Source organism: Schistocerca cancellata, chromosome 1, assembly GCF_023864275.1.
Source record: "Schistocerca cancellata isolate TAMUIC-IGC-003103 chromosome 1, iqSchCanc2.1, whole genome shotgun sequence".
Taxonomy (NCBI): Eukaryota; Metazoa; Arthropoda; class Insecta; order Orthoptera; family Acrididae; genus Schistocerca; species Schistocerca cancellata.
Genome location: NC_064626.1, coordinates 689,590,955 through 689,603,867, shown reverse-complemented (window position 1 = coordinate 689,603,867; position 12,913 = coordinate 689,590,955).

Sequence of the window (12,913 nt, the reverse complement as noted above, 5' to 3'; positions counted from 1 at the left end):
TACATTTAAGGTAGTGTTTTCTCTATACTGTGTGATACAAGCTCATTGACACATGAAATAATGGAGAAAGCATTATTGTAATTGTTTATCATGCAGTTCCCTAATAGAGTTTGGGGAGGCTGAATGGCCTGCTTTGCACTCTTGCCTTTAAGCCAAAGGGTGTCACACCTATTTATTCTCCACTCCAACGAAGCTTTGCTTAATCCACTTACACCTTCTTATGTGCCTCACACCTGCCAGGGTTGCCCCAAGTTCTGGGAATCGGGGAAATGTAAGGGAAATTTGGGAAAGAGATAGGGGAGGGAACTCTTGTTTTCAGCATTTTGCAGGCACATCATGCATCGTCGCTTGCTGAGTGGAGCTGAGTAGCTGTTGTCTCATATGCCCCTCCCCTTCTCCATCCTCCCTACCTCCCCTCCTCTCCCATGTGCTTGCAATCAGTGTTGCCACCACCGCTTGCCACAAGCCCAACTGCTGCCGACAAGAGTGGCAGATAGATGTGAGGAATGGTATTTGCACAAGTTACCCTTTGGCGAATTGATCACCGCAGTCTCAATTCAGCAGCGTGTTGTCAGTAGCTCACAACTATGGGTGTGAATAGATGGCCACACACAAGTGAGTTTCCACAGTGGGGCAGTTCTGTGGGTATCTATGACAGATCAGGCTTACCGATCTGAGGCTCGTCATTTCCCACTAACATGCAATCCCCACATGTCAGATCTAGCATCTCTGATCTGCCCACAGGCCATGTCCATTTGTGTGTGCCTTTTTATTTATTGTAGTACATTTTCACATTCTGAAAGTACTGTAGTTTATATACTCAAGAAAAAGTATGGACCTTGTTAGAAAGAACATCGTGACAGTTGCTGGAGGTTTTTACGAAATGTACGCATATGTTTCTCGAAAGAAGACTTGCACAGTACCTGTGAAATAATGGATATGTAATAGCCTACAATAATGGATATAGTACAAACAACATTTTATAGGCACTCGCTATTGTGTTGGTTTGTACAACTCTGCAGAGCAGTTTTTATATATTCTGAAGAGCCAGTTACATAGCTCAATGGGGCATCAGCATCCATTGGTAACACGTCAGGAGAGTAGTAAGTTGTATATCCAGGATTATGTCTACCTTTATAGTTTACTTCTTCACTTAAACTTGCTAAGATGGATAGATGTGTGCACACTATGTGCAGGCACAGGAGTAGCTGGCCAAAGCTGAATTTGCTTTTGGCTACTGTTGGTCACCATCAGACTGCTGCCTCAGCATGTATCAGTGGCAGAGAATCTGATGTATCACATGGGACACACAGATGTCACTTGTTTTGCCCTCAGGCTCTGCTACTGAGGTACCTCCTTGTGTAACCACAGGAGAGTGAGGGGCAGGTGGGAACCCATTTGCATCGCTCGAGGCAGAGGGCCAATGGGGAGACTAGTCTTCTTGCCTCACCCCTTCACCCTGTGAGTGGACAGGTGGCCTCTCCTTCAGTAGGGACTGAGCAGCACATGGTGGGGAGGGGGGTTTACTAGTTATTTGGAGCTCCAATATTAGGCACATTATGGAGTCCCTTATGAAGATAGATTTTATGGCTGGAAAGAAAGCCAATGTACACTTGGGGGATGTCTGGCAGGGCGGCCTCATCCAAGATCTGGAGACAGATTTGCCTGTGGCTGTCAAGCCAGTAGGGTGCAGTCATCTGAAGTTTGTGGCTCACGTTGGCATCAATGACATATGTCACACGGGTTCTGAGGTCATCATCAGTTCATAAAGGCAGAAAAAGTTTAAAACCGAGATGTCGAAAATATAACTCTAAAATTTAAAAAACACCTAGCCATTCATAGAATTCTCAAATGCAGGACAATTTTCCAACTTAAGACATTACCTTGGACAGCACTAAAATATCAGGACTCTCCAGGCTAATCCCAGACATATGGCATATGTATTGCTAGATTGAGCTATGTTAAATTCCTTTAACAACAAAGATGAGATTACTCACAAGTCTTCATCTTAGCTTTGTCATAAAGCTGAATAAACAGTTAGCTTTCACAACTGTAGTTAGCGAACATGATTTTATATGTTGCACCTATCTTTAACCTGATATTTATTTATTGTGGTTTATGCATCGGGGACAAATAAATATTTTTATTTAATAACGTGTTAGGTATGGTTTCAGCACCCCTTCTGATGATTATAACAACAGAACCAATTAACCAAAACCATCTGTAAGGAGTCCTGATTTTGGGACTTGCATACCATCACCTTGCAGACTTGATTGACAGCAGAGGTGAGTGGCTATCCAACATGCACACCTGGGGCCTGCTAAATGCCAGACTTCTGCCCCACACCTGCAAGGCCACACTAACGGCTGGTACTTCACTGTGGCAGCGGTCCTGCTTGGCGTACCCACGATGCCCTGGCCAAGCACTCTGCTGCTTGCTATGCTGAGCTAGCAGCTATTACTTGGGGTCTCTACACACCACTGTGTTGACATTATAAACCTCTGGGTGCGAACACATCAGCACAGTATGAAACACTTCCTAAATGAAAAGTTCAAAAATTCTCTCCATTAGCAAGGACACATGCATCAACACCCTGTCGAATTAAGTACCTGATTGCTGATGTACCCTTGGAGAATTGTGTATTTTTTTGCAGCCTTTCATACTATTAAAATATCTGTACATCAGGTACTGGAGTAACATCACAAGAGATTTCGAATGCTCCCACAAATAAAAGTCTGGTGGGTTTAGGTGTAGAGAAATTGACCCACTTCTACCGAGTCACCCATCACGGAATCTGTTATTTAGAATTGTATAAATATTAACATTGAAATCAAGAGGAACACAATCGTGTGTGAAGTGCATGTTTTGACACACTTGTAAAAAGCATATGTTCTAACAGAACAGGTGGAGTACACTAAGAAAAGATAAGCCAGAGTGGAAGAACATAAGTCTAACAAACAGTCGCCAACAATATTGGCCCAGACATTGACAGAAAATTTTTTTGTTTTTAATGTGCCTGCACAATTTCATGAGGATTTTTGACAGTTCAGAATAAAGAATAAGGATATACCCAAAACTGAAATTGTGGGACTCCCTTCATAATATCAACCTTTTCGCTAAACCTTTCTCTCCTTCTGTCATTGTTTGGATTATTCAGCACAACTTTTTGTATTCTTTTTAAGTTTGATTCAAGCCAGTTGTGTTTCCCATGACTAATGAAATTAGGAAGAGAAGTAGAAAATGAGTTATAGCATCTACATAAAATATTTCCAGAGCAATATCCATATAATCCTTTTTATTTCTCTATGCATGAAGAACGTTTCTTGATTGTTTGGCCATCAATTTTGTTAAACCCTTTATAGAAGGCAATTATAGAGCCGTTTTAGCTTATCCATTATATTTCTAAGGGCAAATTACTTTAAAAACTTTGCATTTATCTTTTTTGGTAGAACTCATGTTTTCACTGTTAGAAAAAGATGTTGAACAAAAATTGTTTCATCTTCTTATTTTCTTCTTCATGTATGGTCTAGCCTTTTCCTTAATCTAGATATTGTAAAGCCAAAACATTGGGACTTCATTTGTTGCAGAACATTCATAGCAAAAATATATAGGTTCTCATGGTGGCTTAGTAAATAATTATGTTCTTCCTGAAAACTGTAGACAATGATGTCCTGTTTCTTTCTGTTCTTTTGATGTTGTGTGAATGCAGCCAATCCAACTGCAGTGTGGTAAGTTTTGGCACTCCCTTTCTTGACTTAGAAATGCAAAGCATAAAAATCTGGATTCCTATAGTATTATTCGGGTTCCTCTTTCTTTTCAGTAATAAATGTTACTTTGCTATTTTGTAGATGCTGTGATAGTCTGTTATTCTGTATTGTAAATAATGAATATTATTGCTTTTATTCCTAATATATAGGAAGTTTTTCTTACCAGCAAAATATATATTTTTGTAAAAAATTGTTTGTTTTGTGTTTCATTCAAATTATATTGCATTTTGAGCTGCATTTGTAATGAATAGAATAGGATAGAATATTTTAGTCACCTCTCAATATACAAGTAAGTTCATCAAAGTTTACTGTGGAGTCAAATACTTCTCTTGAACAAAAACTGGAACATGGAGTGCCCCAAGGATCAGTCTTAGGACCTCTCCTATTCCTCATATATGTCAATGATATGAGCTGTAATAGTCAAATGTTGCAGTTTGCAGATGACACTGACCTTATTGCCAAAGGACATACAGCCGCAGAAGCTCTTGGTGCATCAAATTTGATGTTTGAAGAAATAAAAGAATGGTTCATCGTAAATAAAATGAAGATCAATTAAGAAAAAACCCAACATTTGATGTGCTGTCCAACCAACATTGAAGAGCAAGAAAACATGGAGACTGTCAGACTACTGGGCTTCAAGGTTGACAGCAAACTCTCCATGAATGATCACACTGCATATGTATGCACCAAACTTTCTCGTGTGTTATACCTCCTGAGGAAGCTGAAGAGGGTACTAACTGACCAGTTTCTCACACTAGTCTACCATGCACTCTTCCAAAGCCACATTAGCCATGGACTGTTGTTGTGGGGACACTCCTCAGGCTGCAAAGATGTGTTGCTATTACAAAAAAGAAGCCATCATGATCATATCGTCTACCAAAAGACTGGACCACTGTAAGCCTGTTTTCACCAGGCTAGGCATAATGACTGTTTCTAGCCAGTATGTGTTTTTCTGCCTCATTTATGTAAAAGAAAATCAAAGGAATTTTAGCATAAGACAAGAAATACATAATCATGACACTCGCTGTAAGAGGAACATTGAAGTGCCAAGGTGTCGCCTATCAAGCACACAAGACAGCTTTCCAACAGTCGCCCTAAAAATGTACAACCAACTGCCTCCAGAAGTGAAATCCCTGTCACCTGAATTATTTCGGAAAAAAGTTGCTCAGGACTTGAAACAACATCCTTGGAAGAGTTTTTCAACAGTGGTTCTAGTGAATGGACAAAATAATAAATATTGTTATGTTTTATATATAATTTTGCCTAAATTTAATCTTGTTTTTATGTTCTCAGTTAACTGCACATTTAATTCTGTGTTTTACTTAAAATACACATTTTGCCAAAACAAAACTTTATGTCGTATTTGTATTGTGTCGAGCCGAGACGGCAAAGCGTGTTGCGTGCAGGGGAGCACGCAGCGCTGCTGGGCGGGGCCGCGTACCGATTGCGCTCTTTAGGCCTTCTTCTCAGTCTTCTTTGGCAGCAGGACGGCCTGGATGTTGGGCAGGACACCACCCTGTGCGATGGTGACGTCCGACAAGAGCTTGTTGAGCTCCTCGTCGTTGCGGGTGGCGAGCTGCAGGTGGCACGGGATGATGCGCGTCTTCTTGTTGTTGCGGGCTGCGACATGGTTTTGTAAACATTTTGCTTTATGGTATTTTCACTTGCTGCTATGAAGTTTTACTCTCCTGTTTAGTTATATTTCATTTTGTCTATGTTCTACGTGTTTTTGTGCACTGCATAAATATTTTCTTTTATTTGTAATATAAATTTTGTATTTGGTGTTGTATAAATGTTAGTTGATAAACATTGTATTTGTGATGCAGTCTGTCCAGCCATGGCTGGTAAACGATGAAGATATGGTAATAAAGTAATATACAAGAATCGATTACATATATAGAAAAGAACACAGAAAACAACTAAGTTATTTAACAACTAAAATATTTTCTTTATCACTTCGAAAATATTGATTATTTTCTGGGAATTCTTCAATTGAATAGAATTCACTGTATTTTTGCCAAGTTTGTAATATGCTCTTAAATTTATTTAGTGATGTGTGAGTTGTATGTTATAACTTAATGAAAAATTTTATACTCAAGTATTTATAATGATATGGACTATAAAAAACCAGTTGTCAGACAAAGAGAGAATCAACGTAATTTGTTAATGCAGGTTGCCTACATCAGGGGCAAGTATACAGAATGGAAACACTACTGTGAATTAAATCAGCATTAAAACAATGTATCAAAAATACAGTTTTCCATTCAAAACTAATCTTCTATATTCTCAGGACTTATCTGCCTCTTTACCTTCCTCATGATACTGGTTTCCATTGTGGCTTGAAACAGAAAAAGAAACAACAAATATTTTCACATGGAAACAAAAACTTATAATGAGTGGTTTCTTACTTTGATTTATGTGCATTCTCATTTTGTTATGGAGGTTTAACATCTAGTTATTAAGTCTTCTTGAGTACTGTATTGACACAAAAATCCTAAATGACATTGTAATTTATTTCTGAAGAGTGACATCCTTCACAAATAAATTAAAATGTTTTATGATGAAAGTGAGCTTTTTCTGGTAGAAAAATTGTGGACGTTCTCTGGAGGGAGATGGTGGTCAGGTGAATTGAAAGCAACTCGTAATTGTAGCCTTTATTTATTTCTCACCCGTGTTTACTGGAGGGTTGTGCCCACTTCAAGCAAGCACTGGTCAGTGGACATCGTACTATTAGACATTTATGCAAGAAATTTAACAGTGATGAACCAGCTGTTACTACATCTTGCTCAGTACATTGGCAAATGGACCTCGCAAAAACTGTGTATTCAGGCTGCTGCTGATGCTGGAAGCAGTGAGGGCAGCATCTGGGTACAAACACCAAATATGCATGTGGCTGGTGGTGTCTGGCACTAGTGGAACTCCATGGCTCGATGGGGCTCAGTTCGACCCTCAGCTGACCAGTGCTGCAGCTGGACCCTCTGCCAGGCATTCCTGTCAGGGTGACAATGGAGTGGTAGGCTAATGCTATTTCAGTGGAAAAAGTGACCAGAATCTCGTCAGTTAGTTGTAGCTGTGTTCTTTGTGTGTAACAATCATTCTTTTTTGACTGAGAAGGCCACTTTATCTTATCATAAAACTTTGTTGTTCTTTTGCACACAATAATTGTGATTGCAGTAAGGATGGTGATCTCACTTTGTATGGTGTGTGACGTGTGAAAGATTGTTTTTTGTTCATCTTTGATGTTGGTTAAAGAGCAAATACTGTCAGAATAAATATGAAATTGCAATACAGCACTTAATCATAAATTTTCTTCAATGAAATCTACAAGCAACAAATTACAGAATTTTAGAATTATAAGCAGTTGCCTTCTTATCCTGAGCAGAGTATTCGCTGCTGTTAATTTTCAAGAAACAAATGTGACAAATGCATATCGCAATAAATTCAACAATGAACTCTCTGGAACACTGATATGAAGCAGCTATTTTAGAATTCATTGTGCATTTAAAGCGGAGAGACACTATACTGAACAAACAGATGACAAAAGACATTTTTCATACAAGACTTACTATGATTTCCGCGTTTGCGCACGTTTTATATCTGCACTAATTTGCGGTCGACACACTACAGTTTGTCTATGCAGATGTGATGTACACATATATGTTTTTGCAGACATTTGCGTGTAGACCATCCTTTAGACTGATGCCATAGTGTGTTGTTTTTTAGCGTTCATGAATCAGTTGTTTACAGTGAAGTATGCGTTTGCAAGAACAATATTTTGGAAAAATATCTCTTCCAGCTCTTCTGTTTAGCTCGTGCTTGCTCTGAGAAATATGTCATCTGCATTTATGATTATATTCTCTGTAACTGCTGAAGACATGTGTACATAAGTACAAACAGTAGTGGTACATCTTGTTTGGCAAGCTTAAAATTCCAGCTCACACTTTTGTCAGTTCTGTCAATATTACAACTTCCCTACACACATTGATCTCTGTCATCCATGTATCATTTTCTGACATCAGAACTTTACACCTTAGATGTTAAAGTTTTGGTTTATGTTCCTATGGCTTATTATTCCTTAAAAATGTCAAGGAATAAACCACAAATTTTCTTTTCATCATCTAATGCTTCTGCTACAAGGCTTGCTCTGTGCCTCATTTATTGCACTACTTTTTCCTACAAAATTTGTTTTTATGTTTCTTAAGACAGTTTCTACTATTTTAGAAATGATATATTTAATTGTAGTCTAATCTATTATGAAGGTAATTCCTGGAACCTTTCCAATCTTCCATTTTATATACAGACACTAGTAGTAGGGCAACAAGGGCGACACCCCACTCTGCAATGCTGTCAAATTTATTCAAGGTGGCAGATCCAAGATGGCGGCATTAGATATGGCAACATCACAATGACATTATGGTGGGATATTTAAATTTTGGAGGGGAAATAGGTCAATTGGCCTACCTCCGCTAACCTACCCCCTCCCCTCCCACTCCTCTTCCCATCCCCCAGAAAATGGCAGGAAATTCAAATTTTGTTGGGGAAAAAAGGGCACTTGGTCTACCTACAGTAACCTAAGAAAATGGCGGGAAAATAGATCACTTGGGCTACCTCCACTAAACTAAGTCATCGGACGGCTACATCTACCTTGGAATTGATGGGAAAACGACTCAGCCTGTGCTGGGCTGCTGGATAGGATGGATGTAAGTCTTTATTTTGCATGGAGTCTTTGTTTATCAATTTGAGTTGTCATTGGCATTAGCTCCATCTAGAGTGTTCACCATTAGGTCTGGAGTCCAACTGATCTAGTACACAGTACTAACACTGGAGGGTGCTGTCGTCCCATGGTGGTCAGGGGAAAAATGACGGGAAAAGGACTCAGTCTGCGCCCAGCTGCTGGAGAGAGGAAGGAGTGCACTTTATTTATTTTCAGGGGGAAGTTGGAACAGTTTATTTACAGACTGATTTCATGTAGTTAATTTATTACACTGGCACAAAACACTCGCCCTAGCCTGCTTGGGCCCTCAGTAAATAGCCTACAGACCTGTCGACTACTTGTAAATTATCGAAATAATGCAGTACACTAATGTACAGACAAACAAACAAGTTGTAAATTGTCAAAATTCCCAACAGAGGTGCCAAGGCTTGCACATTGGATGGTATGAGCCCGCTGGCTGTGCGTACACTTGTTCACTGTTGCTGGTGTGATGATGCGTAGCTTTTGTACCTGCAGTCCAGCGAACACCTAATAGCTGAGTGACTCACTATCGCAAGCGCAGCTAAAAGGTTCTCGATGTTATACTGATGTCACATGTCTATGTATTTAACAGCCAAGCCTCCCTCTGGACGCACTAAAGAAATCTTTTGCAATGCTTCCCAGAATAGCAGAGGATGCATTGTTCTTAGCTATCCTAATGGGACATGAAAGATGTGTTTAGGCGCGCATGTGTTTACTGTGGCTGACACACAACTTTTCTACATGCAGTCCAGCATCAAGCGAGAGATGTCTGATCAGCTACCCACCATCACAGGCGCAGCTAAAAAGGTCTCATACACATCTATAGGGTGACAAATTAAGTGTTTATCTTTTCCTGTGTTTTCCTCGGAGTATATTTCTAAAATTTTGTGCATATTTCCATTTGAAAGATGTAAGCTCGCATTTTATAAATGTAAATTCGATCAGTCTGCAGAGCAGTTTTTATTTATTCTAAACAGCCAGCTACATAGCTCAATGGGGCATCAGCATCCATTGGTAACACGTCAGGAGAGTAGCAAGTTGTATATCCAGGATTATGTCTACCTTTATAGTTTACTTCTTCACTTAGACTTGCTAAGATGGATAGGATGTGTGCACACTGTGCAGAGACAGGAGGAGCTGGCCAAAGCTGAATTTGCTTTTGGCTAATGTTGGTCACCATCAGACTGCTGCCTCAGCATGTATCAGTGGCAGAGAATCTGATGTATCACATGGGACACACAGATGTCACTTGTTTTGCCCTCAGGCTCTGCTACTGAGGTACCTCCTTGTGTAACCACAGGAGAGTGAGGGGCAGGTGGGAACCCATTTGCATCGCTCGAGGCAGAGGGCCAATGGGGAGACTAGTCTTCTTGCCTCACCCCTTCACCCTGTGAGTGGACAGGTGGCCTCTCCTTCAGTAGGGACTGAGCAGCACATGGTGGGGAGGGGGGTTTACTAGTTATTTGGAGCTCCAATATTAGGCACATTATGGAGTCCCTTATGAAGATAGATTTTATGGCTGGAAAGAAAGCCAATGTACACTTGGGGGATGTCTGGCAGGGCGGCCTCATCCAAGATCTGGAGACAGATTTGCCTGTGGCTGTCAAGCCAGTAGGGTGCAGTCATCTGAAGTTTGTGGCTCACGTTGGCATCAATGACATATGTCACACGGGTTCTGAGGTCATCATCAGTTCATAAAGGCAGAAAAAGTTTAAAACCGAGATGTCGAAAATATAACTCTAAAATTTAAAAAACACCTAGCCATTCATAGAATTCTCAAATGCAGGACAATTTTCCAACTTAAGACATTACCTTGGACAGCACTAAAATATCAGGACTCTCCAGGCTAATCCCAGACATATGGCATATGTATTGCTAGATTGAGCTATGTTAAATTCCTTTAACAACAAAGATGAGATTACTCACAAGTCTTCATCTTAGCTTTGTCATAAAGCTGAATAAACAGTTAGCTTTCACAACTGTAGTTAGCGAACATGATTTTATATGTTGCACCTATCTTTAACCTGATATTTATTTATTGTGGTTTATGCATCGGGGACAAATAAATATTTTTATTTAATAACGTGTTAGGTATGGTTTCAGCACCCCTTCTGATGATTATAACAACAGAACCAATTAACCAAAACCATCTGTAAGGAGTCCTGATTTTGGGACTTGCATACCATCACCTTGCAGACTTGATTGACAGCAGAGGTGAGTGGCTATCCAACATGCACACCTGGGGCCTGCTAAATGCCAGACTTCTGCCCCACACCTGCAAGGCCACACTAACGGCTGGTACTTCACTGTGGCAGCGGTCCTGCTTGGCGTACCCACGATGCCCTGGCCAAGCACTCTGCTGCTTGCTATGCTGAGCTAGCAGCTATTACTTGGGGTCTCTACACACCACTGTGTTGACATTATAAACCTCTGGGTGCGAACACATCAGCACAGTATGAAACACTTCCTAAATGAAAAGTTCAAAAATTCTCTCCATTAGCAAGGACACATGCATCAACACCCTGTCGAATTAAGTACCTGATTGCTGATGTACCCTTGGAGAATTGTGTATTTTTTTGCAGCCTTTCATACTATTAAAATATCTGTACGTCAGGTACTGGAGTAACATACACAAGAGATTTCAAATGCTCCCACAAATAAAAGTCTGGTGGGTTTAGATGTAGAGAAATTGACCCACTTCTACCGAGTCACCCATCACGGAATCTGTTATTTAGAATTGTATAAATATTAACATTGAAATCAAGAGGAACACAATCGTGTGTGAAGTACATGTTTTGACACACTTGTAAAAAGCATATGTTCTAACAGACAGGTGGAGTACACTAAGAAAAGATGATAAGTTTTTCCATTGAGCCAGAGTGGAAGAACATGAGTCTAACAAACAGTCGCCAACAATATTGGCCCAGACATTGACAGAAAATTTTTGTTTTTAATGTGCCTGCACAATTTCATGAGGATTTGTGACAGTTCAGAATAAAGAATAAGGATATACCCAAAACTGAAATTGTGGGACTCCCTTCATAATATCTCCCTTTTCGCTAAACCTTTCTCTCCTTCTGTCATTGTTTGGATTATTCAGCACAACTTTTTGTATTCTTTTTAAGTTTGATTCAAACCAGTTGTGTTTCCCATGACTAATGGAATTAGGAAGAGAAGTAGAAAATGAGTTATAGCATCTACATAAAATATTTCCAGAGCAATATCCATATAATGCTTTTTATTTCTCTATGCATGAAGAAAATTTCTTGACACTCGTACATATACCGCGAAGTCTGTTCTACAAATGTTGGGTCGGTTCCCTGCGGCATAAAGGCGTCACTGTTTCTGGTCCCGACCTGAATGCTTGCTTTCTACTCCAACCTCCAGACTCTGGAATTATGAGAACACCTGTATTTTCACATAGTTTGCCAGAATATTGTATCATTTACGCGATACTTCTGGATATCAAGCACTTAGCCATATCGCTTGCATAGCAGTATTGCTTACGCAGTATAATTCCGAAGATATACACTGGAAATTATTTCTCTAGAAACCTGAAACTTTAGTGAGGTGGAGCTTGCTGTAGGCTGATGAGGAATGACAAACTTAGGTCTGTGAGGACCTTTACATGAAAACTCAAAAAAAAATAGAAGAAACTGATATTTCCACTCGTGAATACCTATGTCGGTGATATAACAGATTCCAAATCACCCTTATAATTTACAAAGTCAACTACGGTGAGACCAGCTAACGTGCTTCCACCCCTCTCCAACCTGCTAGATGCACTCAGCACAACCAATGTTCTCTCAACCAAATAAAGACAGGAAATATGCAGAAACAGTGTCCAGACAAATTACATGGAAGGAAATAATGCTGCAGCACAAACACTCGTCCATACCGAATCTTCTCATATTTCCAAGCGATCATGAAGACAGTCCAACATATACTGAGACTGTGGTATTAGTTCGCTGGTCAGCCGTCCAGAGGATGACACAGTTAGTTCAAGTAAATTCCTGAATCCGAACAGACCTCTCAATTCGGACAGCTCCTACCGTTAGCTGGAAATGTGAATCATTACCGCCATAAGCCACCGCCGCCATGCGCCACACACTCCCAGAGAGAATCGTCCCAGGAAACCGGCTACATACTTATTTGATTGCTATACTTACAGTTAAATATTACAATTGCGGTCTCAATTGGACAACATTCGACAATGAGTGAAGTATCGTTAATACACCCTGCTGACAGCTGTGGCTCTGAAAATAGAGATATCTGTACCATTCTTATGATCTGACATACTTTTCCAAGTAAAAAAATTTTTTTTCATTCCCTTTGTGGCTATTGCAGTATTCCACGTCAAATTCATACCTTTCCTTATGACTGGGCATACTCATTTTCTTTGCACATGTCG